The sequence below is a fragment of the Rhinolophus hipposideros genome (assembly GCF_964194185.1).
Source record: "Rhinolophus hipposideros genome assembly, chromosome: 17".
Taxonomy (NCBI): Eukaryota; Metazoa; Chordata; class Mammalia; order Chiroptera; family Rhinolophidae; genus Rhinolophus; species Rhinolophus hipposideros.
In genome coordinates, this window is record NC_138063.1 from 47,741,995 (window position 1) to 47,767,995 (window position 26,001).

The 26,001-nt window shown below is 41.0% G+C and overlaps 1 protein-coding gene across 16 annotated transcripts in view; it reads right to left on the bottom strand.

Moving 5' to 3' along the window:
- EPB41L3 (erythrocyte membrane protein band 4.1 like 3) overlaps positions 1-18,734 on the bottom strand; it is a 236,562-nt gene extending 217,828 nt beyond the window's left edge. For 4 of the 16 annotated variants that reach the window (XM_081078466.1, XM_081078491.1, XM_081078485.1 and 1 more), the window contains exon 1: positions 18,401-18,721. The gene's annotated coding sequence lies outside the window, so the exon portion shown is untranslated. Of the gene's footprint in view, positions 1-18,400 lie in introns of all 16 variants that reach the window. The other 12 variants (XM_081078483.1, XM_081078497.1, XM_081078478.1 and 9 more) reach the window with 6 other exon arrangements.
- Positions 18,735-26,001: the final 7,267 nt, after the last annotated feature.

A 26,001-nucleotide genomic window follows, 5' to 3' on the forward strand; every position in this document is an offset into this window, starting at 1 on the left:
TGACACATGCCACAACACGAATGAAACTTGAGGACATCATGTTAAGTGAAATAGGCAAGTCACCAAAGGACAAATACTGTATGGTTTCACTTATATAATTTCTAGGGACCTAGAATAGTCATAGTCACAGAGACAGAAAGTAGAATGGTGGGTGCCAGGGGCTGGGGGGAGAAGGGAATTGGGAGTTGTTCAATGGGAAAGAGTTCTGGAGGTTGGTTGCAGGATGTGAATGTAGATAATACTACTGAACTGTACACTTAAAAATGGTTAAGAGGGTAAATTTTGTGTTATATGTATTTTACTATAATTAAAAACAAAAAAAAAGCTACTGTCAGAATGGTTATTAGAACTATCTAACCACACTCTAAAGACCCAATCTTCCAAGGAAAGAATGAATGAGAGTAAAAGTCAACACTCAGGAGTAAGTGACAAAAAGATTGCAATTTGTAATAGAACAGAAAGAAGCCTAGCATAAATCCAAAAAAAAACCCTGTTCTTCCTCTCAGCAGATGGTAGATGAGAGTAGTTGCTTAAAGGGTGTTGGAAGAAATCATGACAGATACGCCTACAAAGACCAGCGATGAGCCAGGCTGTCAGCACTCAGTCCACCGGTCAAAAAGGAGAGGGGTGCTGCCCTCTCCTGTTCTATCCAAATCCATGGAGGCCTTGAAGAGTGCCCGTCCAAGCTTTTCTTAACATCCATTGGACGTTTTAAAAGTGTAATAACCCAGGTTGTGGATAGCGTTTTGTTTAGTCTACTCTCTCAAGTCCTGATAATGAACGGTGAATTTCCTTCCCTTTGTAGACATGCAAACTTTAATTGTACTAGCCAAAGAATGTAAGATTCTCTCTCATACTTTAACTATTTTCATTTGCTAAAAAAAATCAGAAAAGGGAACACATGAATACATAGGTCACTATAATATAAAAGTTTAAATATCTGCTTTCAATCATCATCTGCTCACAATTTATATCATAAAGCCCCTGTGTAATATGTGGGTTGACCTAACAATGAGGGGTGGACTTAGGGAATGGCAGGTGTGGATTCAGGGGTCCTTTAAGGAACTGGGTGAAGTTGAGAAAGCCCTCTCTGTTCCCTGAATTAAAAAGGAGTATAATAGATATGCTGATTTTTTCATAGAGTTATGGTAAAGTTCAAATAAAATTACTTGAAAAAAGACCTTTGAGAAATACAAAGCACGGTAAATTCAGTGTGGGCTTCAGAATGTTCCTAATTGTTGTGTGCTTCTCAGCAGTAATGCTCAGTTACTTCCCAGAAGATGAGGAATATCCAAATAAGACAGGATATGCTGAAGCTTCAACTTCACTTTCCAACCTTATTTCCCATTATCCCTGTCAGTCACCCTACTGACTTATTCCCAACCAAATGAACTAGTGGGAATAATTATACTTATTCTTTAAGTATAATCCAGGACCATGGCGGGGGGTGGGAGGAGGTGTTCCAAATAGGAGGCCCATGAGGTTAAAACTATCTCCTAGTCATGATAAGACATTATTTGCCTTTTCACTCTCATTCCCTCAGGACTGTAGAGTGGAAGTTTCTAGAAGCTACATGATGTATGATAGCTTATCCTCAGTTTCTAATGCAGAAGCAGATACAAAAATCCACTCTCTTCTATTAAGCCAGACAGTAAGTAGATTTGCCTTGCCATTTTTACCCTAAATTATTTTTGCTTTGGAAAACATAGTTAACTTTCATAAAAATATTTATGTTGACATGGAATGGACTTTTATTGTTATTTTTAAGTGAATTGAAATGAATGTTTTAGAAATTACTCAGTTGTAATTTCTAATGCAGGTAAATATCAGTAAATATAACATACATAAACAAAAGTTCTTTGTGGTCTTCAATCATTTTTAAGAATGTATAGAGGTTCTGAGACTGAAATGTTTGTGAACTGCTCTTTCTGCAGCAGACAGCAGGAGGGCAAATTTTATGAGATGAGGCTGCAGATGATGTAGGAGACATGAAGCAGGAGCTGACCCCAGTGGCCGTGTGGAGGATTCTGGTCCTTATCTGAGAGCAATGTCAGGCTGTTCCACACATGTGGGAGACTGCAGTTACAGTCCCTTGCTCCCTATGTGATAGTTATACAAAATTATTCATTGTTCAACTTCTTTTTCCACCTTTTAATGATTCATTATAAAAACCTGAACTCATAAAGCTCCATCATCACCCTATAATGAATCTCAAGGTTGTTTTAAAAAAGAGTGATTTCCCCTACTTGGTCTGTACTGTGCTTACCTTTACAAGCCAACTTGATGGTTAATTTGGAAGTGGGAAATGTTTATAGATGAGCTTCCTTTTATCTCCCAATGCCAGTAGCCCACATTCCAGTGGAGCCAGAATTAGGGTCAGGGCCTGTGCTCTGGGGATGCCGCATGGGAAGGAAGGGAGGAAATGGAGCTCCTACCTAGGAAAGACGGCCTTTTGTAAGCTCAGTGGTGCTCGCAAACCCTCTTTGCTCTTCTCCTTGGCTCTTTTGTACTTTTCTCCTCAGAAGTTGTCCATTCTCAAGTTCCTTCTGCACTCCCCTCCTTCTTAGGAAAAAAACCTCACTTCTGGCTTCACTGAGACGCTAAGGGAAGGAAACTATTGAGTTACTATTCATGCACTATGGTGGTAATATTTATGAGTTGCAGCTTCAATATCAGTGAGATAAAAATAATTATTTTAATATGCAGTTTTGAGGAATAAGTACCAACTGAAAGTATGATTATGGTTTTCATACTAAGAAAATAACTGTATGTTAGTAAAGTCAGTGAGACAAGATAGGTCTAAGCCATGTCAAGGTACGGGAATGTGTGCGACGAGGGACTGGAATACAGCCAGGGGATAAAGCTAGACACAGCAAAAATTTTTATCAAAGTACATTCTCCAGGGTCATCTACTAGAACAACATGACTGAGGAGACAGCCTGTACCTTAAAGAAAGCAATTGATAAGATGTTAGAAACTTATGTCAAGACTGAGATGGTAAAACATCAAGAGAGGAGAACAAGGCCTTTCTTTAAAATGCTAAAGACATCTGAGCAAAAAAAAAAAAAAAAAAAAAAAAAAGGCATGGAATTAAGCTTCTCAGTGCATCTAATTGAAACATTTTAAGAAGGTGCTTCTGTTGTTTTTGTGTCTGTTTTTGAGGGATATGGAGCAAGGAGGAAAACTATTATCTCCCAGAGACAGTCTTTTTCAAATCGACTTTGGCTTGGGTGAGTCACTTGCCCTGTGTAAGCCTTGATTCTATTATTCCTTAATGTTACATATTACCGAGATGTGGTAAAGGCTGGAAAAAGCTAATTCCAGCCCTCCGGAAGAGAATACGTCATGAATAGAGCCCCTCAGTAGATGGCAGTTCTGCAGTTCTTTTTCTCTTTTCTTTCCCTTTTTCTTCCTGTCACAATAAGCCATCCAAAATCTACTCAAGTTTTAGCTAACTGTGAAGTATACACATAAAAAAAGGATATTTTTCCACAGAGAGAGAGAAATGAAAAGAGAGCAAATGTGTATATAGTTAAGATGGATGTCTGTAATTAATTAATATATTAAAATTAAAAACAGAATCTTCTATCCATTGATGGTTTGGTTGAAACTCTCTTCCCTGCTATTGGATACGATAACTCGATAAATGTGGCTTCTAGAAACTCCTTTAACTTTAAGGTCTGTCTACAATCTATCTGTGACTACATTTACCCTCTTCTTCTGACGGCTTCTCCTTACTGCCTTTTCTTCAAGGACAATCCCTTTTCTGTGCTATGTAACCCTTCCCTCCATGGGTCTATGTTGTTTATTGGTTTACTATGATTTCAAATCCACTTGCTTATGACTTAAGTGAAGTTGTTTTAATCTACTTGTTCATGACAAAGACCAAAAAAAAGTTGTTTTAGAAGTAAATTGTTTTGATATCAAAATGAAGTAAGTTGTATCAGGATATCATCATCTAACCTATCGTCACTGACAAGCACTTACCAGCTTGCTGCTAAGGGCTCCACTGGGGGCTAATCAATAAGAACATGTGGAGAAGCAACTGTGGCAAAAGGACATTTAAACTATAAATACCAAGAGTTTGTGATGACTTTTCAAGAGTTTCGGTCTGGGCAAGCAACACTTTGCTGACCTAAACAGCTCTCCAAAGATCTTGAGACACTGGCTCCTGTCATGGCCAAGGCAACACGGTCAGCAGTGGTGCTAAACCCTGCGACAGTCCTTGGAGTGATAGCCCCGGAGCAGCCTAGCCTGCCCGCTGACACTGGCACCTTCACTTCCCTAGCATTGTGCTCCAGCAACAGTGGACTTTCTTTTTTGTGCTGACAGCTGGAAGTCAGCTCATAGTTGATCAAGAGACCTCTCCCAAGAAGCCAAACTCATATAAAAAGGTACACCTCTGTTAAATTTGAACTTTATTCTTTTTATCTCCCCTTGCATGGAACAATAGTGTGATTAATCTGTCATTTATTTGTACTATGTTACTTCTTTATTGGCTTATTAAGAGATATTATCCTACATGCTACTGGCTTGTGAAATTATAATTCCCACAGTAAACCTGTGTTAAATAAATTGCTGGCAAAGACAGAATCAGTCTCTGAGTACAACTTTGCTGCCTCCCCTCAAACAAAACAGTTTGAAACCCCCTTCTACCTTCTACCCCTCCTTCAAGTGCTTTTCCTGGTTTTCTTTACCTGGGTTTCCTCCCTGCTCCCCTTTCCCCCCACCTGTGGTTTCTTCTCTTTCTATTGTAGGCAATCTGCATTGTTAATGTCATGTGTTCTTAAGGAGGGTTATTGGCATTATGGTCACCAGGTTGCCTTGCATAGAATTACTACGGCACATTTGTTCCCTCACTTCTCCCACCTCCAGCTCCCACAGAACCAACCAAAGTCACTGTCTCAAGCCCACTATGAATGTGCTTGCTGCCCGCCCCCATCACTCCACTTTCCATCACTCAACATTCATTTGACCCTAAGCCTTACTTTTTCTTCAAGTCCCAGTAAACACAGCTTCCCCTGTGAAGCCTTCCCAGTCAGAATAAATTGTTCCCTCTTTTGTGTTTCCCCAAATCTGAGGGGAATCACTTTAAAAATATGCATAAAATGCTTTTGTAATGCAATAATTTCATACATATAAATATACACGTGTAAGCTATGGAGTATAATAAATTAAGCACCTGCAAACCCATCACCTAACAATAATGAGAATATTTATTGCCAATATCGTTGCATCTGCCATTCAGTCCTACACCTAGGTTTTCCTAAAGAATACTATTAAGTTTTGCATGGTTTTTAGCCTATAAAAATGGTATTATATTATTCAATCTTCTGCAACTTTTTTTAAATCAATAGTATTAAAATTCATCCATGTGGTTGGTTTACAGACATAGTTCATTCATTTTGTGGCTATACAATATCTTACTTTGTGAATATGCCATAATTTATTTATCCATTCTCTTGTCAATAGACATTTGTATTACATCCAATTTCTTGACATTTTGGATAATTTTAAAACATTTCTTAGTACATATGTGTGACAGTTTCTCAATGGTATGTAATTATATTCAGAATTACATATTGTACAATGGGCATATCTTTAGAAGAAAATGCATAATTGTTTTTCAATATTGTTCTTATCAATTCACCTGCTTCTCTCCAGTGATGTGTAAAATTTGGTATTTTCATAAAATTCTCTTTTTATCACACTTTATATCAATTTTTTAATGATGATTTTTTTTTAAAGATTTTATTGGGGAAGGGGAATAGGACTTTATTGGAGAAAGTGTGTACTTCCAGGACTTTTTTCAAGTCAAGTTGTTGTTCTTTCAGTCTTAGTTGTGGAGGGCGCAGCTCAGCTCCAGGTCCAGTTGCCCTTGCTAGTTGCAGGGGGTGCAGCCCACCATCCCTTGCGGGAGTCGAACCGACAACCTTGTGGTTGAGAGGACGCACTCCAACCAACTGAGCCATCCAGGAGCTCAGTGGCAGCTCAGCTCAAGGTGCCGTGTTCAATCTTAGTTGCAGGGGGCGCTGCCCACCATCCCTTGGGGGACTCGAGGAGTCAAACTGGCAACCTTGTGGTTGAGAGCCCACTGGCCCATGTGGGAATCAAACCGGCAGCCTTCAAAGTTAGGAGCTCTAACTGCCTGAGCCACCGGGCCTGCCCCAACACTTTATATCATTTTTGTTGGTGTTTATACACTTGTCTTCTTATAAGATGATAAGCATCATATTTTTTTCATACCTTATTCCTATGGCCTACATCAGTGCCTCATTTATTAAAAAAATGATAAATGAAAATAAAATTGAAGTAAATACAACCACCTGCATTTGATAGTCTACTTTTTAATGCAAATAGCATGGAAGGATTATGAGGTTATTAATCCTTTGCACAAAAAATTGTGATTAATTCAATCAGATTGCTTTCCTACTATTGCTAAGTTAGATCAGCAAAACTAAGAAAATGGTGGTTTTATTTAAGAAAAAGAGAAGATAGTAAATTTAGAGCAAGGAGTATATTTCGGGAAGTAAGAAAGACTAATTCTAAGCATAAAAGTATTGACTCAGCATAGCACGTGGACACTAGAGCCCAGAGAAATAGGCATGAGAAGATAGCTGAGGGATTCAGGAAGGGAATACAAAGCACCATATACTCATCCAAAGATTTGCACCTTAGGCTATCCATGTGGCTTCCTGTTCCAAAGTCTCACAATTATAATTACTAATAGTTCCAAATTTAATTTATAATGTAGATTGAATATAGTTGTCTGGGCTAGCCTGGAAACTTAACCATAATTTTTAACAACTTCTCTCATGGCAAAGAACTCAAAATTCCAAACAACTACTGACAAACACACTTTTGGAAAATGACTCATCTGTAACATGGGGAATGCCTATATTCAGAAAGTAGGTCTCTGCCTTTTATCACTCTAATCTTTTCATTCCTAGGACTAAAAGAGCCAGAGGCTGAAGAAAAGAAATACTTCTATGCTCTTAAAAACGAAATGCACAACATCCATTAAACTGCTCTTTGATCATTGCTTGTCTTCTGCTTTGAAAAAGAACTCAGAAAAGGAATGCCAAAACCTCCCAAAGTATGAGATATGTAGGCATTCCTTGCAGGGTAGATGTAAAAAGTTTAAAAGAAGAACATGGGCTCAGAAAAGAGGAAGATTATGTCAGCAACATTGCTCAACCTGGGTCTAAAGGGCACAGGACACTCCTGAAACTGAGTTTCTCCCTGATGTGGATGCAGTTGAAAAATAAAAGGCTTCAAAACGTTCAGAGGTCATTGACCTTGTCTTGTCCATATCTTTGATGCTGACTTTCACATCATGCGCAGACTGTTACTTTAGTAGATCAATGCTGAAAAGCAAATTCCTGAATTCACTGTGTCTCTTTGTGAACAGTCAACAAAAAGTGGCCACAGCCACACCAGAAAACTCCAGCAGGCAACCTCATATGGACACATGCAGCTTGTCTCTGCAACAATAAAACCATCCAGCCATCAAGAAAATAATGCATTTGGAACAGAACTATGTTTCCAGCCCTGGCATGTGTTCAGGGCACTCTGACGTTTGGTGTTAAAGGGATAATCAATGCTTGCTGAAATTACGGGGAGAGTTTTGACAGAGACAGAGATATTTAAAACATTACTGATTAACTCAGCCACTTAAACTTTTTAGAAAATACACGAACAGACGCACTCTAATTTCTATCCTAGTTCCCCATGCCAAATCAAAACGCTGTAATTATTTGTATTTACTGAACACCTACTATGTGTAACATGTAAAAGGACAGCCCTACAAATATCTGGCTCTTGGCTAGTAAGAGAGTTTTTTGTTTGTTTGTTTTTGGTGATGTTCAGGGCTAATGGGCAGAAAAAGAGGAAGAAGACATTTATTGACTCTAAGTAATTTTCTATAAACACAATGCAATTTGTTCTATTGAGTCCATGACACATGGAGGTCACTTTCATCCACCTCTAGCATAGTGAAGTGTAACGTGAAGAAACAATTATTTTCCTTTTTTTTCTATTCTCAACTTTTTCCATCAATCTTGCTAAAATTATACTTTTGGTTAGAGCAATAATTTTTGGGGTCCAACACTTTTTCCAAAATCAACTCATTATAGGCAATAAGCACTAGCTAAACTGTACTCCCATAGAAAGCCACTGGTGGCTCAGCCCAGCTGTTCTTTGAAGCATAATGTAAGCAGCTCACAGTTAAAGCCACTTGCTACATTCCAGTCCTGCCTAGTGAACTTTTCTTTTCCACTAGACTAATAGCTAGACAGAGGTAACCAACACTGTCTTCCCTTATGCCAAATGGAGGCCAGCAGAAAGTGCTATACTTCAGTCTGCATTTACCATTTCAACGGATTTTAATGGAATCCACATAGATAAAGCATCTTACTATGCACTGTAAAGATTACACAGAATATCTTTGAAATCATCTGAATCTATGAGGAAAGGTGAAAGAAAAGGAAAATAAAATGAAATTCCATACAACATGGTTAAACAGTGAAAGTGTTAAATCAATTTAGAAAAACAATAGGTTAACTGTCATAGGTTAATGTGATCAATTTTCCAGAGAACAAACACTGTATTACCAGTGCTTACAATAATAACGATGCTATTATTATTATTGTCACTAAAGAATTATTTAGTGTTTTTTTTTTATATAACAGACCCTGTACAAAGGGGTATTTTCATTTTCTCGTGCCCAAATTGTGTTTCAATAGCACTGACCTGTAAAAACTATCATGAAATTCATGCTATGTTATCAGGTTAAAAAACAAAATATTTTAATCTATGATGATGTTTTAGGATTGTAGATTTGAAAGCTGAAGCAGCTGTAACTCTATCATAAAGATGAATAAACTGTCACCCAGGGAAATTAAGTGGCGATGAACCCACAATCTGGAAAATTACATCTCTGCTTCCTTTTCCTGAAACACTTAGTTAGCGTCTAACTGTATCATAGGGAGAGCAGAACTACTCGGAAGACAAAATACCACGTGAAGTAACCTGAAAAATAAGGATATACATTCCTATGTTAAAAGTATGAGACATAAAACAAAACACTTAATGAAAAGGTTTGACAATTGGGTCATGTGTACACTTAAGCAGCATTACTCGTTGTTGCATTATCTAATTCATTTTAATATTTAACATATTTTTAAAAGGAAGCAAATAGCTAAGAATAGCACAAATTGCTCATCCTTTAGAAATAAAATGCAGATGATGATGTAACATGATAATACTCCCCAGGATTCATAAATTTTGTTAAGAGAAAAGTATCTAAGCCATCCAACCTCTTAAAAATAAGATCTATACATTTTTAGCTTTTGTCACTCCAATATCTAACCATAAAGAGAAAAAGTGAGGAGTGTCCTGGGAAAGAACCCAGATGGAGGGAGAAGAGAATCAAAGTACAGACACTCGTTCAAGATCACTATGGGACGCTGTGCGAGGTGAAAAATCTTCTTGCCTGCCCATCTAACTTTCCACAGCCAGACTAATATTTCTATATCTAACCTCCTTGTATTACTCTTCTGCATAAAATACTCCCATGGTTCCCCTTTGCCTATTTGATAAATTCCAAAATTTCGTAAGCTTGAAAGTTGGTACACTTGTTCAAGCATTTACTATGTAATAGGCATTTTACACGGAAACATGGAAGCTACGAGCAGACTTGGAGTATGACACAGAGTATGTCTTGCTCCGCCCTCCTCCCTGGCACCCAGACCCTTGTGGCTGAGTCCTGAGTGAAAGGGTCACTTCACTGCAATCACAGAATCTACCCAGTGGCACTGTTGTGTGGTGGTGCCACCAAGGTGAGGAGATGAATGCTGGATCTCATGGGGTTATAGGGATAACACAGCAGGCTAAGCAGTGACCCAATCCAGACCTTGAGAAAGCTGAGGAACTCATCACCTGCTCACAGTTTGGGTGACTCTGTTGGGTTCAGGCCACAACCTGGGTTCAGGTTTAGTGACGTCCTTTGGTGCCTTTGAGATCTTTGATGTTAAAAATGTCACCATGATAGCCAGAATAACAGCAAGTAAAAACGGTGGGGTGCAAGCAGCACAGAAAGGGTTTGGGTTTGCAAGCAGGAAGAGATCCCCAGGGATTCTCAAGACCAGTTAGGAGAAATCTGAATATAGTTAGTATCACCATTGCTGCAGGTGGTGAGAGAATCAAAGAAATACAGTTGTATTTTTGTGATTAAGTTGTTTGAGAAACATGGGTCACTCTTGTATCCACTATAAATTAAAGTGTTCTTTTAAAAAACCAAAAGCTTGAAACATAAAGATTGAAAGTAAAAGTTGATTTGCTAAATACAAATTTCCATATTGAATTCAATGTTAATAAAACATATGTCATATGACACAAGAAATGGCTATACTTGTGTGAGCACTTATTATGTCCTAGATATTTTATAATATTATTCTAGTTCTCACAACAATTCTGCTAGGTAGGTTTTACTTAATTAGATTTGGAGAAGAAGAAACTAAAACTCGAAAAACTTAGGTGATTTGTCCTCAGACTGGTTCAGCTGGAACCTACTGGTGCTGGGGTGTACCTGGGTGAGTGTGCAGTTTGTCTCCTATTTGCTAAATCCTTACCTCAAGATTTGTTTCTAAGGGAATCCAGAATAATACTGATTATATGTATAGGTGATGTGTGTGAATGGGTGGGGTACAGAAGATTAGCTCCTAGGAGTGTAGAAGGTAGGTGAAAGTAGAGAGAATGTTCCCCCAAAATATCATCACTTAGACAATTTTTCAAGATCCAGGTTGAAAGTCACTGTTAAGATTGTGATGAAAGGGTGTTTGAAGAATTGGCATGAAAGCACAACATTGAGAAGCAAAGGAAAAACAGGCAAAATGTGACACCTTTTATGTGTCCCCATACCAGCATCCACCTATATACTGTGCTTCCCCCAAAATAAAATCTAGCTGGATCATCAGCTCTAATGTGTCTTTTGGAGCAAAAATTAAATATAAGACCAGGTCTTATAGTAAAATAAGACCAGGTCTTTAATATAATAAAATAAGATTATAATGTAAGACCGGGTCTTTAATATAATATAATATAATATAATATAATTAATATAATATAATATAATATAATATAATATAATATAATATAATATAACGTAACACTGGGTCTTACATTAATTTTTGCTCCAAAAGAAACATAAGTTTGAGGTTAGGTCTTATTTTCAGGAAAACACGATATGAATGTTGCCCCCTCTGCCCCCAAAGATACTACCCTTAGTCTCCCTAACCATTTGGATGTGTATGCTGAACATAATAGCAAGGCTATCTTGCTCATTTTTTATTGTATCACCATGTTTATTCTCCTCTTTAGGATATTCTTGCAGGTTATATAGTTTAAACATTCTCATTTTGTATAGATATTTTCTTATACACAGTGCAAACTGAAAAGGGCATGCAACATTCAAAGAAACAACTATTTTAGGTGGAATGCAAATCTATCTTAATCTGTTTTAAATCAGACCTTTAGTTTATCTAAATAAATGATCTTTGCCCCACATGGACTCCTGATTTGATAATTTAGCTATGCAGAGTTCTGTGGCTGTTGGGGAAAAAAATATTAATTCTCTATTTAAAGGTGAATCTGAGTCTCTGATGAAACATTAGATTGTATTTGAATTAGTTCTGGTGAATCTTTGATTCTGTACTTTTATACTGAAGGAATTACAGAGAAGGAGAGAATTTAATGGCATAATGCTGATTTTTTAAAAACTATCAACTATTAATTAAAATGTTTGTTTCACTTTATGACGTTATTTGTGTAATGACATCATATGTGGTATAGAAAATACTATTATTTCCATTTGTCCATGAAGAAGCTGTAGCTGAGAGTGGCTAAGTAAGGTGTCAAATGAACTGGATTTGGAACAGTATCCTGATAGGAATCACACATGTGTGGCCAAATGTTTCCACATAGTGGCTGATCAACATCTTTTCCAGCTTGAAACATATTTATGTAAACTTTATGAACAACATGTGTCAAAATCTATAACATAAATATGACAGCTCTTGACCACTTAGATTCATCGAATTCCTCATATTCCAGAAGCTGTTTGAATATATAATTCTAACATTATAATAACGTATGTAATTCCTAACTATTCAAAACCTCAGTACTTGATCATGCTGTTTTTTTCTTTTTCTACTTGTTTATTCCTTGTGTGCAATGGACTGATTATGACTATTTGATGAAGATGGATTTATGCTCTTAAGTTTGAGGCTTGTATATTTAAGACTGTTTGGGAGCATTTCTGTTCCAGGAGTATGGAAGCTGGCAAGCTTTTTATAATAATTTGTTTCTCCACCTGTCCTCAAACAAATCACATACACATAAGAAATGGCTTAGTCTTTTCATTCTTCTAAATCAAAAACATTTGAACAAATACCCATGCTAATTAACACATGCATGATTATATTTTATAAACCTAGGAGCCATGATAGGAATCAGATGACAAGCTTCCTAAAAGAGAATATATAATTCTCTTTTCAACAAACATGTAAGCCCCAAACCACGAATTCTCTCCCGTATTTCTGAATGCATTCAGAACTTAATGGGCATCTTGCCCAGCATATCTCATTTTTCTTTCAGCCCAATCACTCTAGCTTGGCTCTCTACATGCTAGCCTGCTTTTGAAAGCTCTTTCCAGCTCCCATAACTATAAGCTCATCTCTACAATGAAGAATGTTAATAATTATACAGATTCTTCCACCTACCAAAGCTTAAATTATTCATGTAATTAGACCAAAATGAGGTACAGGGTGGTTTGTGAAGTTTCCAGATAATTGCCTTATTTCCACTTTGCCTATACCGATGCAATCAAGGCCTGGCTATTTTCTCATATTGACATGACTTGGGTTTGCAACATTCTTCTCCTGTCATCGCCCTTCTCAGGCAGCCCTATGCAATCAGTCACTCAGTGAAAAGTTATGGAGCTCCCACTCTGGAAACCACTTAGTGGTGACTACAAAGATGAAAAAGTTCTCAATCAACAGGAACACAGTAAAGAATAAAGACAGGGTACATGCCATGTGAGAAGAAAAAGCAAAGAGATGCAGAAGGAAAGATGAAGGAGAGAGAACTTCTGAGAATGATCAAGAAAAACTTCAAGAGAGGTGGTGTTTGAGTAGGGCCTTAAAAAATGGGTAGGATTTCAAGATGAAGATAGCATGCGGAGGGGCATTTCAGGTGAGGGAAATGGATGAGCAAAGGATATGGAACTGAAACTTTAAGGTACGCATTGGAAAAGGGGACAGGTGCAATGTGCTTCCTGTTGGGTCAGTAGGAGACAACACTGAACATGGAGTTACACGAGAGTAAACACAGGGTTTTAATACAAATCTAAAGGATTTAGACCTCCTTTAGGAAATAGGAGAGACATGAGGTTTGGAGCCAGAGAGTGATATAATCAGAGCTGTACGTAAAAGGATTGAACTGGAAGCAGTAGTGAGGGGAGGCAAGATGAGAGTGGGCTAGGGTGCTTACCACATGGTCGGAGCAGGAGGTGACAAGAGCCTGGGGTAGGACTGGTGGCAATGTGATAGACAGGAGGTGACAGTGGAAGTCATCCAACATGATCACTGACATGTCTATGGTATGTGTCTGGGGTGGGGGCAATGTGAGAAGAAGATAGTGTAAAAAATGAAGACCAGGCTCCTGCAGGATGACTCAGGACATGTACTGGGGTAAAGGAGTATAGTAGGAAATTGATGAATGACATTTTTAGACATATTCAGTCTGAGGTGACGGTGGAACAGCTGGGTAAAAATATTTACTAGGCAGTTGGGAAATTTGAGACTACATTTCTAATGGAGGCTGAAGATAAAGATGGGCTAATAATTAATCCAGCCAACCTATAGGAGTGTAAAAGCTTGTTGCCAGAGCAGCTAAGTATTTTATATGTGATTGACTCCTCACCAGGAAGCATTCTTATCCCCATTTTCCTGATGGGGACGCTGTGGCTCAGGGAAATTACATAATGTGCTGGAATCAGCAGTGAGGTAGCTGGGTTCTGATTTATGTTCTGTTTTTTCATCACACTAAGAAACGATAGCTCTCTCCCTCCTTTTATTTCAGAGTTCCCGATGTAAGTACTACCATGCATTCGTTTGCCCATTAATATCTTTTGTTCAATTCTGATATCTGTTCATTCTACTTGACTGAAATCTCTTCTAAATGACCCCAATTATATTCAGTGCCATTCCCTATCTCATCACTGCTTTTAACGTAGTTAGCTGCTCACTCTTTCATTATAGAGGATTCCAAGATAGTGTACTTTTAGCTCCCAGGCCTTAAATTCTGTCCCACGGTGATATGATCCCTCACATTAGCCTTGGGCTATGTGATCTGCAGAACTTCAGAACACACACTGAACATCAGACCTGCTTCTCTTTCTTTCTTTCTTTCTTTCTTTCTTTCTTTCTTTCTTTCTTTCTTTCTTTCTTTCTTTCTTTCTTTCTTTCTTTCTTTCTTTCTTTCTTTCTCTCTCTCTCTCTCTCTCTCTCTCTCTCTCTCTCTCTCTCTCTCTCTTTCTCTCTCTTTCTTTCTTTCTTTCTTTCTTTCTTTTTCTTTCCTTCCCTCCCTCCCTCCCTCCCTCCCTCCCTCCCTCCCTCCCTCCCTCCCTCCCTTCCTTCTCAAATACTCCCAAATAAAAGCCACACGTGCTCAACCAGCATTAAAACAAAATTAATTATTAATATTATCTTCTCCAAAATTTAGTGGCGACTTTGATTTCTATATTGCAGTTTCATTGAATCTCTAGCAGAATGACAAATCACAAACTTTCTAACAGGCATTTATATTTCTCCATCTTTATTATGAAAAGCATGGTTCAATAGCTTTTGAAATGTTTAGTCTCTTTAGCAGCTCTCCATTGAAAGTCATATTTTCTAACTAATTGTGTGTCTTGCTATTCTTGGTTAACTAGTTCTGACCTGGAACTGTGCTAGGTCTCACACTTTCCTCCCCAGAAACTCTGATAACTCAGAAGTCACAAATGAATTCTCACAGTGTGGCAGGTGAAAATTATTCTTCCAGATGAGGAAGTGGCTGCCCGGAGTGGACTGTGACTCATCAGACTCCCTGGATCTTTTTAATAAACTATTCACAGCTCACCACCCTGACTTAAGATTTTACTCAATCATCCCCTCCTTCAAATCCAAACCAGGACCCATCCTTAGTAGTTTCTCTTGCTGCTGCCACTCAAAGTGTGGGATCTTTTCACTGAGATCCCTTAACTTTCTCTTGTTTCTATACATTAGCACCAAAATCATGTTTCCCTTTTGGCCTGCCAACTACAATGTGTGGGCAGAGGCCATGTCATGTTCACCCTTGTTTTCCTAATATAGGAATAATGAATTTATCTAAAATGGATAGAATACTTGTGAAAGTAATGAGGTCTCTATTTCTAGAGGTATTCAATCAGAGATTGTTATACAAGGAGTACAATCATGCAACCGTCATTCTGTTATTTCTAAATTTCCTAATATCTTAAATGTATTCTCATTTCAAGTGATTTCCCAAATCCCAAATAGTTAAAAAATACATGTAAGTAAACAATGCACATTAATCTTCAAAATGACTATTATAATTGATTTAATATTCTGATTTTAATAATGAGTGATCCTAGAAATTACGAAATGTCTTTTCAGGCTGATGTTTTAAATTATCTATAAATGTTTCCTCAACACCTACTATATACCAGGCCCTAGGGAGAAAAGGATGAGAAAGACAGAACCGTGCCCTCAATAACTTACATTCTAATAAGGAGGCTATCTCCTTTGTTGGGACTGAGAACTCATAATGTAGTTATAAAATTTTGGTTTTATACCTCTGCTTCTCAGAATAGAGAATGTTTTCCTGAGGTCACTACCCAGTCTAAGAAACCTATTTTAAAGTCTTCTTTGGAAATTGTTACAAGAGAGGATCTTTAACCCTTTTGTGACACTTAGTCTGAATGGGAATTGATCCAGCTGGGAAATGTCTATTGAGATAAGGGAAGGGAAAGAAGGCCTAAAAGGTCACTTCAAAGCCAATCTGAACTTGATTCCTTCCCTGCTGTAAATTAAATATAGAGCTATGTGCACCTTTACCCCCCATATGCAGCACAGTTCCCACTTAGGAAGGGCAAACCTCACAGAGCCCTTCAGGAACTGGCATTAGGAGAAGTGCAATATAGGGTCCTCCACCTAGATCCTATGCTACCAGATTAGAGTTTGTTTCTAACCAAATGGAATTTAGATTTAAACCAGAATTAGATTGGGGACTTGCAATCGTACCTACTTTCATTCATTTCGTGGATTCCAGCCCTCTCCTGGCTCAGTCTTAACCCAATGCACTTCGGTAGGAATTACACAGGAATTGTCAATAAGCCTGGGGTGGGGCCTGGAAGGGGCTTTAACGCCTGACCCCCTTGGGAGAGGGGCGCCAAGAGCCAGGAGCTGGACCCGTGGACTGGGTCAGCCTAGCCTTGCCTTGGGGATCTTTGGCTCTCACCGCCTCCCCACCGCCACTGCGCTACCCGCCAGATCCCGGCCTTCTCCCTTTCCTCGTCCTTTGGACACTGCTCCTGGCTCCGCAGATGATTTAGCCTCTTGTACCCAAGGCTTTCCCGGATCATAGGCTTCTCCTCTGCGTAACGAAAAACCGGAGCCGCGGTCGCCAGGCGGAGGGGAAGGCCCAACGCACCGCGTGGCTGCTGCTTTTGAATCAGCAGCGACCACTAGGCTGTCAGCGTGCGGTGTCGACCCCGACCTCATCTAGCAGCTGAACTAGGCTGCGGGGGAGCCGGCCGCACACGCGACGCGCCCTCCCACGCCGGCCCAGCGCCCTCCAGCTCTCACAGCTCCCCGGCGCCCTCCGCAGAAGGGCCCCAACTACCCCACGTCCCGCGTAGGGCGCCCCTCGCGGACCAGTGAGCCGGCGGGCCCCTAGCTCCACCCGCGGAGCAAGACGCGCCAAGGGGACTTCTGTGCTCAGAGGCCCTAACTTCGGCTTTCCGAGTGACACGACAGCCTCACTGGAGCGCGGACCCGCCTCGCCAGCCTCCACCCGAGGTCCTTACAGCCGAGCCGCGGAACCATGAAATGCCCGGCGAGGGGCGCTCACTAGGATTTGGTACAGCCGCCTCATTCGCCTCGTGAGCGCCTCGATTCCCGACCCGCACCCGCCGGCCGGATGATTTTCACCCTGGGATGCGCCAAAGTGGAGGCTGTAACTGGAGCGGGAGGCGAGGAGCCAGGGGCGCTGAGTTGCGGGGATGCAGCTGCGCGCCCCTCGCGGTGAGGGGCGGGGTGGGGTGGGAATCTTGCGGATTGGCCGGCAGGGGAGCGGGCTGCTGCGCCTCTGCCTCGCGTAGGATCGCACACGCACACACACACACACACACACACACACAGACGCGCACACACACGCACGCACACACACACGCACACTGCCGCCAGCACCCCCACTCCGCGAGCCGGACGCGGAGGTCAGAGCCACTGTTCACTTTAAGACTGGCGTTGAAACGCCCAGATAGAAGCAGAGGCTCTCGCCTCTTCTCCAAGACTCGCACCTTTCTGGGAGATTCCCCAATTTCCCAGAGCGAGCAAGGTCTGGCTTCTGAGATTCCACTTGGTGGGCAATGGGTTCAAACTGCAGCGGGGCGGGGATGGACAGAGGGAGCACTCAAGAGCCAGCCGCGATCACCTCGGCTGTGAGCACAGGGAACTGGCCAGCCCCACTCGCCTCCAGCGCGCAGCTAGGAGGTCGGTGGGGGGCGGGGAGCGGGATCCCGGAGCACTCCATCTGCGGCGAGGGCAGGGAGCGGAGTGACAGCAGTCACCACTTCGCGCGTTGGCAAAGGCACCGAATCTCGGCATAGGCTGAGCGGCGGGCGCGGAGGGGTGGAGGCGAGAGAGGCGGAGGAGGAGTTGCGGGAGTCGAGAGGGATGACGTCCTCCAGCGCCCGGGGATCGCAGGGACTAAGATCCGTGCGCTCACTCGCGGGGTTCGCAGAGGCGCCGCGCCCCGCGCCCGCTGCGGCTCCGGAACGGCAGGCACCGGGGCGATCCCCGCTCGCTTAAACGAGGGTACAAGCCCTCCGGCCACCTCAAAGCACCTCTCTGCCGGTCCCTGCCTCAGCGTGCCCGCTCAGGAGTCCTTGGTGGATTCCAGGCGAATTCGGGTAGGCTGTTCCCGGCCGGGCCAGCCTCTCCCCTTCCTCGCTTTCTCCCTAATCGACCTAGAGCCAAGGGCAGGCGCCCGCGCCCCGGCCCCTGCCCATCCCGCTAGCCGGCGTCCCGGCCTGCCCCAAGCTGCGAAGAGGGCAGGGACACTGGACAGGAAAGGTGCTCACCTGAGTCACCGGGAGCCTTGCTCTCTGGCTCCGTCCAAAGCCTCTTCTTAGCTTCCAGGCACAACCTTCCTCGAAGAAAAAAAGTAGCGCAAGGGCAGCGGAGAGGTAGGGCTGCTCACAGGTCCCTGCGCAGCAGCTTTTCCCTTCGGATTTTCCCGGGTCCAATCTCTGGCTGGGCGGCGGGGGAGGGCTCCCGAGGGCTGGAAGGGGCTGACAGACCCCGGCTCCTCCCGCAGCTGTGGCCGCGGCACTTCCAAGTTGCCACCTGCAGCGCGCGCCGGGCGCCTGTGACAGCCCGCGCCGCTCAGCCCGCGCTGGCCCGCCCTCCCGGTCCGCTCGTTGGCTGCGCGGGGCGCCCGGGCGGTCCCCGCGCTCCGCCCCGCCCTGCTCCCTTTTCCGAGCGGTCCGTTCGCAGACTCTAGGTCTCCTAGCAGGCCTTCCTGGGCATTATGACCAGGGAGTTCCGGGAGCTGCTCAGGCTTTTGCAAACGGGAGGAATTCGGCACACAGAAATACACACACTCACACACACACACACACACACACACACTTTTGTGTAAATTGGGGATTGAAGGAAAGAGAGAGGATATGAGAAATACCCTTTGTGTGCCTTAAGAGGACCTGGTAGCTTGGGTTCTTTTGCTGGTACCGAGTTTTCCGGAAAATAAGACCTAGCCGGACCATCAGTTCTAATGCGTCTTTTGGAGCAAAAATTAATATAACAGCTGGTATACATTATATTATACCAGGTATTATATTATATTATGCCTGGTCTCATATTAAAATAAGACTGGGTCTTATATTAATTTTTGCTCCAAAAGGTGCTTTAGAGCTGATGGTCCTGCTAGGTCTTATTTTCCGGAAACACGGTATTAAATTTGTTCAGTCTCTGAAAAGTGTTAACGCCACAGAGGCAAACAGTGCAGAAATGTGAACGGGGAAGTGGTTTGGGGGTAGTTCTCACAAAAGTACACACGAAACGTTAAAATATGGAGGCAAGTTCTGGAGTCTCTGTCTTTTCTCACTTAACCTGCATCACTGCCGTGGAGAAGCCTCAGTTCCAGGGCTCTAAAAGCCACACACCCCCACTGGTGCCCAGGAGCTACAGGCCTGAAGGCCCAGCGTTCCCTGCCGCGTGCTTGCTTGATTCTGAGGCTGCACGTGCAGGCCTTGAAAACTCATGCCGGTGCACGTATGAGGCTATATTTTGCACAACTCTTGGCCTTTCAAGCAAACAATAAGGAACATTATCTTTTTTTCTCCTCCAACTCCCACTGTAAAGACTGGGACAGGAGTTCACTGCCCAGTTCCCAGAGTATTCAAGTGCACTCTTCACTTTGCCTCTTAACACTTCTTGAAGCTATGCTTTCAGAAAAACTATAAAAATATGAAAAATACCAGTCTGGGAAGCCATCTAATCAACCAGAAACGTCTCACTCCTGGGTTTATCTATGTGAAAGAGATACATTGCCAAGTATACCCATTAGTTTAATAATGTTTCAAAATGAACTTCACAAAAAGCACATTTTATAGTCCATTAGGAAAATGTCTATGTTTTTCAAGTGCAGGTGAGGCACTGTTAAGCGTGACAAAGTGTGCACACGCAAACTCATGTCTAGCTGTGCTTTGTAGAATCCTCAGCAGGGTAAGGCAAGAGGAAAGGGGCTTTTCTAAAGGAAGTCAGAAGGTGGCTCTTCACAGGATATATTGGGGACAGCTGGCACCAGTCAAGAAGCCACTCCCTATCAACTGTTGCTAAGTAACTTGGAATGCTGCTTTGTAGATCTGATTCCTTGCATTTTAAGGCAGATTTGTTTCAGGAGATCCTAACATCTTGAGTCTACTTTGGGAATTAATAGCAAACTTTTTCCCGTCTAGCCAAGTGCTTACTTTTACCTCTCTCAGAAGAAGCAAGCTAGTCCTTATCCATCTTCTTGAAACCCAAGAGGACTTGGGTAGTACAGTTCAGAGGCAAAGCATTCACAAGGAGATATTTCAATATGCTAGGTCAAGTGCTTGCTTAATGAATCGCACTTTGACCTGAAATGGGTGAAACCACGAGTAGAATGCTGGTGTGGATCACTCAGCTTTGAGTGCAGGTTAACTCAGTAACTGGAAGAGTACCTGATAAAAATTGGGGGTGGAGATGGAGATGGGGGCAGAGTGAATGTTAACCCAGATACGTATCTGATGTATTGACAATTAGGTGAGGCACAAACAACTGCAGTTCCTTAATACTAGGAAAGGAACTTAAAGACTCAAGTAATGAGAAAGCATTATGTAGGAAAGAGGAGAGGAATGAGAAAGAATTGAAAGAGAAAATGGAAGAGTCTGTTGACAGTGACAAAAATCAATGGACACTGTTTGGTCCATTGGACATACCAATGGACACACTATGGTTCAAGATTCTGGAGGAGGAGACAAAGGAGAATTGCTGGGATTTAAAGGCAGTAAGTATAGAAGCTAAGTGTCCTGGAGTGGTTTATGGTGTCAGCAGACGTAGGGCTGAATCCTGGCTCCAACACTTCTGGGTGTGGTTTGTTTACCGTATTTTGCCATGTATAATGCGCTCCCATGTTTTTGGCCCAAACTTTCAGGGAAACGGAATTAGTACTACCATTGTATAACAAGCAACCTTATTTTTCCCTCACAAATTTGGGCAATAAAAGTGTGCATTATACACGGCAAAATGCAGTCATTTGCATGTGGGACACATTTTTTAAGCTTCATTTTCTTCATCTGTGATGAGAGGATAAGGATGGCTACCTGATAGAGCTGTGGTAGGGATTCACTGAGGTAATGTATCTGTAATGCTTGGCACAATGTTGTACATATGGCAAGCATTCAATAAACAGCTATTATTGTAAACAGTGTTCAAAAGGAGTTTAAATGTCACTTACTACTTTTGATATTTGTTTCTGATAGAATATTTCTATCAAGTGCTCTACTGCCTGTGCATTCTCTGTGATGAAAATCTCATTAACCCTGGGTCCATTCTATCTTTCTTACTTTAAGATGAAATGAGTACCACTACATTTTTTTTTTTTTTTACTGGTTGGTACTTTTTCTGTCCATGGTAGTCATACAAATGTCTAAACCCTATTTCATAAGAAAGTCCTCCAAATTGGTTAAGACAAATAACAGATCCCCTGAGTGACTTCTTTTGTCCAGACTAAAAGGCCCTGCCCCTTCAGCCTCTCCTCACATGGTCTGGTGTCACAAGTTTTCACCTTCCCATTCCCTCCAAATTGCCTCTAGCCTCCTTAAAATAAGAATGCAGTGCTCCAACCCAGTCCTTACAGCAGAATACCTTTTTACCACATGTTTTGAATGGGAGATCAACTCTTGATACCTACTGAGTTGCATAAGTATTCTTCATATCTACTGTTTGTTCAGGACTTTGGGAGTCCCAGTGTTGTCATTCAATGTTTCTTTTCTGTAAAAGGATAGACTTAATGACCCATGAAGTTATTTTTTAATGATTCATTTTGAAATAATTGAAAATGTACAAAAATATGCAAAAATGGTACAGAGAACTGCTATGTCCTTCTGCCCTAGTTTTCCCAAATTGTTATCATTTTACATTTGATTTCTCTTTCTTAGATAGGTAGATAGATAGATGGTAGATAGACACTCATGATCGATAATATTTTTCTGAACTATTTAAGAGCAAGTGTAGACATGATGCTCCATCATCCTTAAATACACCAGTGTATATACTTCTACTAAATCAAGACTCTCTCCTACATAAGCTCGATACAACCAATCCATAGAATTTGTTCAAATATCACCAACTTTCCCCAAAATGTCTCTTTTGCATTTTTGGCCCAGGACCTAATCCAGAATAACACATTACATTTAGTTGCCATGTCTCCTTATTTTCCTTTAGTCTGCTACAGTTCTCCAGTCTTTCCATCTTTCATGCCTTTGACAGCTTTAAATACCATATACCTTTCATTCTGGATTTTATAGATTTTAATCTGGATCCATCTGATGTTTCTTCATCTCTGATGCAAGTAATGCATTCTTGTCAGGAATATCAAAGAAACAATGCTGTGCTCTTGACAGTGCATCCGCATAGTTGAACCATCTCAACCATGAACACCTAATGGTCTTTGCTTGATGTGGTACCATCCCACCATTGGGATGTTAACCTTGATCACCTAGATTGGTATACACTGACATTTTCCATTGTAAAATCATGACTTCTCCTTTTGTAATCAATAAGTATTTTGTAGGGATATACTCCAAGGCTACACCAATACTCTATTCCTCACAGAACCTTCCCTCAACCAGTTTTAGGAGGCATTGATGACTCCCACCTGAATCAACCACAACTATAATGATTGCCAAATGAGTCTTCCATTTGCATCATTCCTTTTGCATTTATTAGTTGGCACTCTTCTGTAAAAATATTTTCCTTCCCTGCATTTGTTTATTGATATCAGTATAGACTCATGAATTTCTATTTCATTTAATGAGTTGGATTTGGTTACTTTTATTATTTATTTTGATGCTCAAATAACGCAGATTTGGTCAGAAATAACCCAGATTTCTTCAAGCTGGCTCTTAGGACCCTCTGACATGTCTCCATTGTTCTTTGGCCACCTTCTATCTTTCTGGCACATCAAGATATTCCAGGCTCATTTTGTACGTTCCTGTCCCCAGTCCTGGAGTCAGCCAGCTCTCCAAGGAGCTCTAGTTCCTTTTAATAGAGGATGCCATTTAGAAATGAGCTACGAGCACCCAACATTCGAATTGCTACTGGCATGTCATAACCTCTAGGCTCTTTCAGTGGATAGAGCTAAGAAATAAATAGACACAAACATGCACACATTTATGTATATTTCTACTTATGTGTATACATCTATGTGCCTATTTCTCCATATATCCATTTGTAAATATTTATCTATGTAAACACATGGAGATGTATATCTATCTCTAGCTCTATACATTCTACCAATACCTCCAATTCTAACCCAAGCATATTAGAGTTCTTTTTAGTCTTCCCCTTTTCTATATTTATAAATCTCTACTCTGATGGACATACCTGACTCTCAATACCCTCAGTATATTGACTGATTTGGTCCAGCTTGCCTTCTGTAATAATTTTCTGATCACATCAGCCGCCTCCTCATCTTTGCCCCAGTGGGGCCCCCTGCACTTTCAGTGTCTAGGCCCCTGGCTCCTCTGCAGCCTCTTCTATCTCGGTCTCCTGGGTGCTTGGTGTTGCCGTCAGTTCCTGAGCATAATTCATCAGTAAAATGACTTTTCCTGTTTTTGTAATTGTTTAGGTCAAAATCCCCAAAGCATCCTTGATAATACCCTTTCTCTCACATCCCATACTAATCTGTAGCAAATTCTGCATGTTTTACCTTCAGCTAGGTCCAGAATCCAATCCTTTATCACTCCCTTACTCCCTTAACATTACTACCGTGGTCCAGGTCAACATTATCTCTTATCTTTACTACCATAACAGCCTCCTAACTGGTCCCCTGTGATGGCCCTTGCTCTCCTAAAGACTGCCATCGCCCAGCTGTTTAAGTAATAATGTCAATATCTGAGTCATCATTTTACTTCCCTGCTCAGTGGCTTCCACTTTGTCAAAATAAAAAGCCCAAATCCTAACAAATTTGCCCCTTTGGCCCCAATGCCTCTTTTTCCTCACCTCCTGCTGCTCTACATTTTGGGTTTCCACTCTGGGCACACTGGCTCCTTTCTGCTCTTGGAACATGCCAGGCACCCGTCTCCCTCTGCCTGAGATACTCTTCCCTAGGTATCCCTATAATTCCCACAACCTCCAGGTCTTCCTCAATTATATCTTCCATGGTGAAGCCTTCTCTGTGTGCCATATTTAAAACTGTGCTTTCTCTTTCCAACCCACCTTCTCTCTGTTGCTGCTTTTTTTCTCTATAAGATGTATTACAATCTAACATAGTATATTGTCTTTATTTATTTACAGTTTGTCCCCTCCCCCTGCCTTGACTATCAACTCCACTAAATAGGGGATTTTAGCCTCTTTTGTTTACTGCTAATCCCCAGTGCCTATATCAGAGTCTGGCATACAATATACCATTGTCTACCCTTGATAAGTATATGTAAAATGAATAGATGAAATTACAGAAACACATAAATACATTTATAACTAACTATAGGTACACCCACGTGCTAAGTGGTTGTCAATGCAACTTGAGAGATTATAGCCAATAAGTGTTAACTTGAAAGGTTTGGAGTCCTTCCTATATATACATTAAAGACAGAGTGTAGTAAAAGGTTATCAAAAACATAAAGACAGAAAAAGACTCTAATGAATATGAGGTAAAGTAGGTAATCTGGACACAAATTTTTGTTAGGTATCAACTGGCCGTTTATTGGACCAAATGACTAAATTACATACCACTAGGCATTAAAATGAAAAGTTCTACAAACACTTCCAAATATATTCTTTAAAAATCGTGTGGTATGTTTAAAGGATTTTAGACATTTTCCTCTTATGAAACAAGTCTTTTGGATCAAAAAGAACTTATTTAAGGGGATCACAATACTTCAAATTTAGCACCTTCTTTCTTTAAAGTGCCAACTCAGCTCACCAGGAAAATAAATCCCTTTCTTGAATTATTGAAGTCCTATGTCCAGCCTGGTCCTTTATAAGCCAAAAGTCCTTAGAAAACATTTCCACAGAATGACATGGAAACACACACATTGGACAAATTTTCAGCATTGATTACTCATCAAATTTTTAATGTACCTTACTCTGCGTATTGTAGAGGATTGTGAGTGCACAAATGAGAACTGTTTAGAGAGCAAGTTTCACTGAGGCCAGTCTGACAATTATTTAATGACTGTGCTCGGAGACAACACATAAGATAAAGGGATTTATATTTGGAATTGTACAAATAGTTATTTTTATATTTTATAAATCCCCCAAAAGAATGCAGGTATATATTTCCATAAAACTCAGTGAATTGAATGAAAAGATATAGCTCTGATAGAAATTTTAGGTATTCTAACTTTTAAAGGTTTCCAGCACATCCTTAATGGAGTAATGAGGTAGTTGGGAAGAGGGTTATTTCTGTTAAATTTATCTCATTAGTGTGTAGCCTTCAAAATGAATTTTGGACTCTGCAAAAATAGCTATCTGGTTTATGCATTAAGCTGCTTTTAAAAGGAAGACCTTTCCAGGTTTTCTCGAAGGAGGCATCATTGTTAACCCAACGGCTGGAAAACTCATCGCTGGTATCCTTTGCCCGCGAATGCACAACCATCCTATGCCTACCAGCTCATCTTTGCAGCATAAATCTTTTCTTTCTGATGTTGCTATCTGCTGATGAAAACTTCAAAATGTTAAGCAAAAAAATCAAATGAAGTTATGATTTTTGAAATGCCTTCCAAATTCTTCTCCAGTGCTCTTCCTTTACTAGTTAAGTGATCTCAGGATCAACCTCTCTGAATCTCAGTTTCCTCATATAAATTGGGAATGGCATAGAGGACCCCATCAAACAGGTAAGATTAAATGAAATAATTTGATGAAAGGGCTTTAAAAACTATAAAGAGCTATGATAATGACAGTGCTATCATCACGGCCTCCTCGTCATCAAACT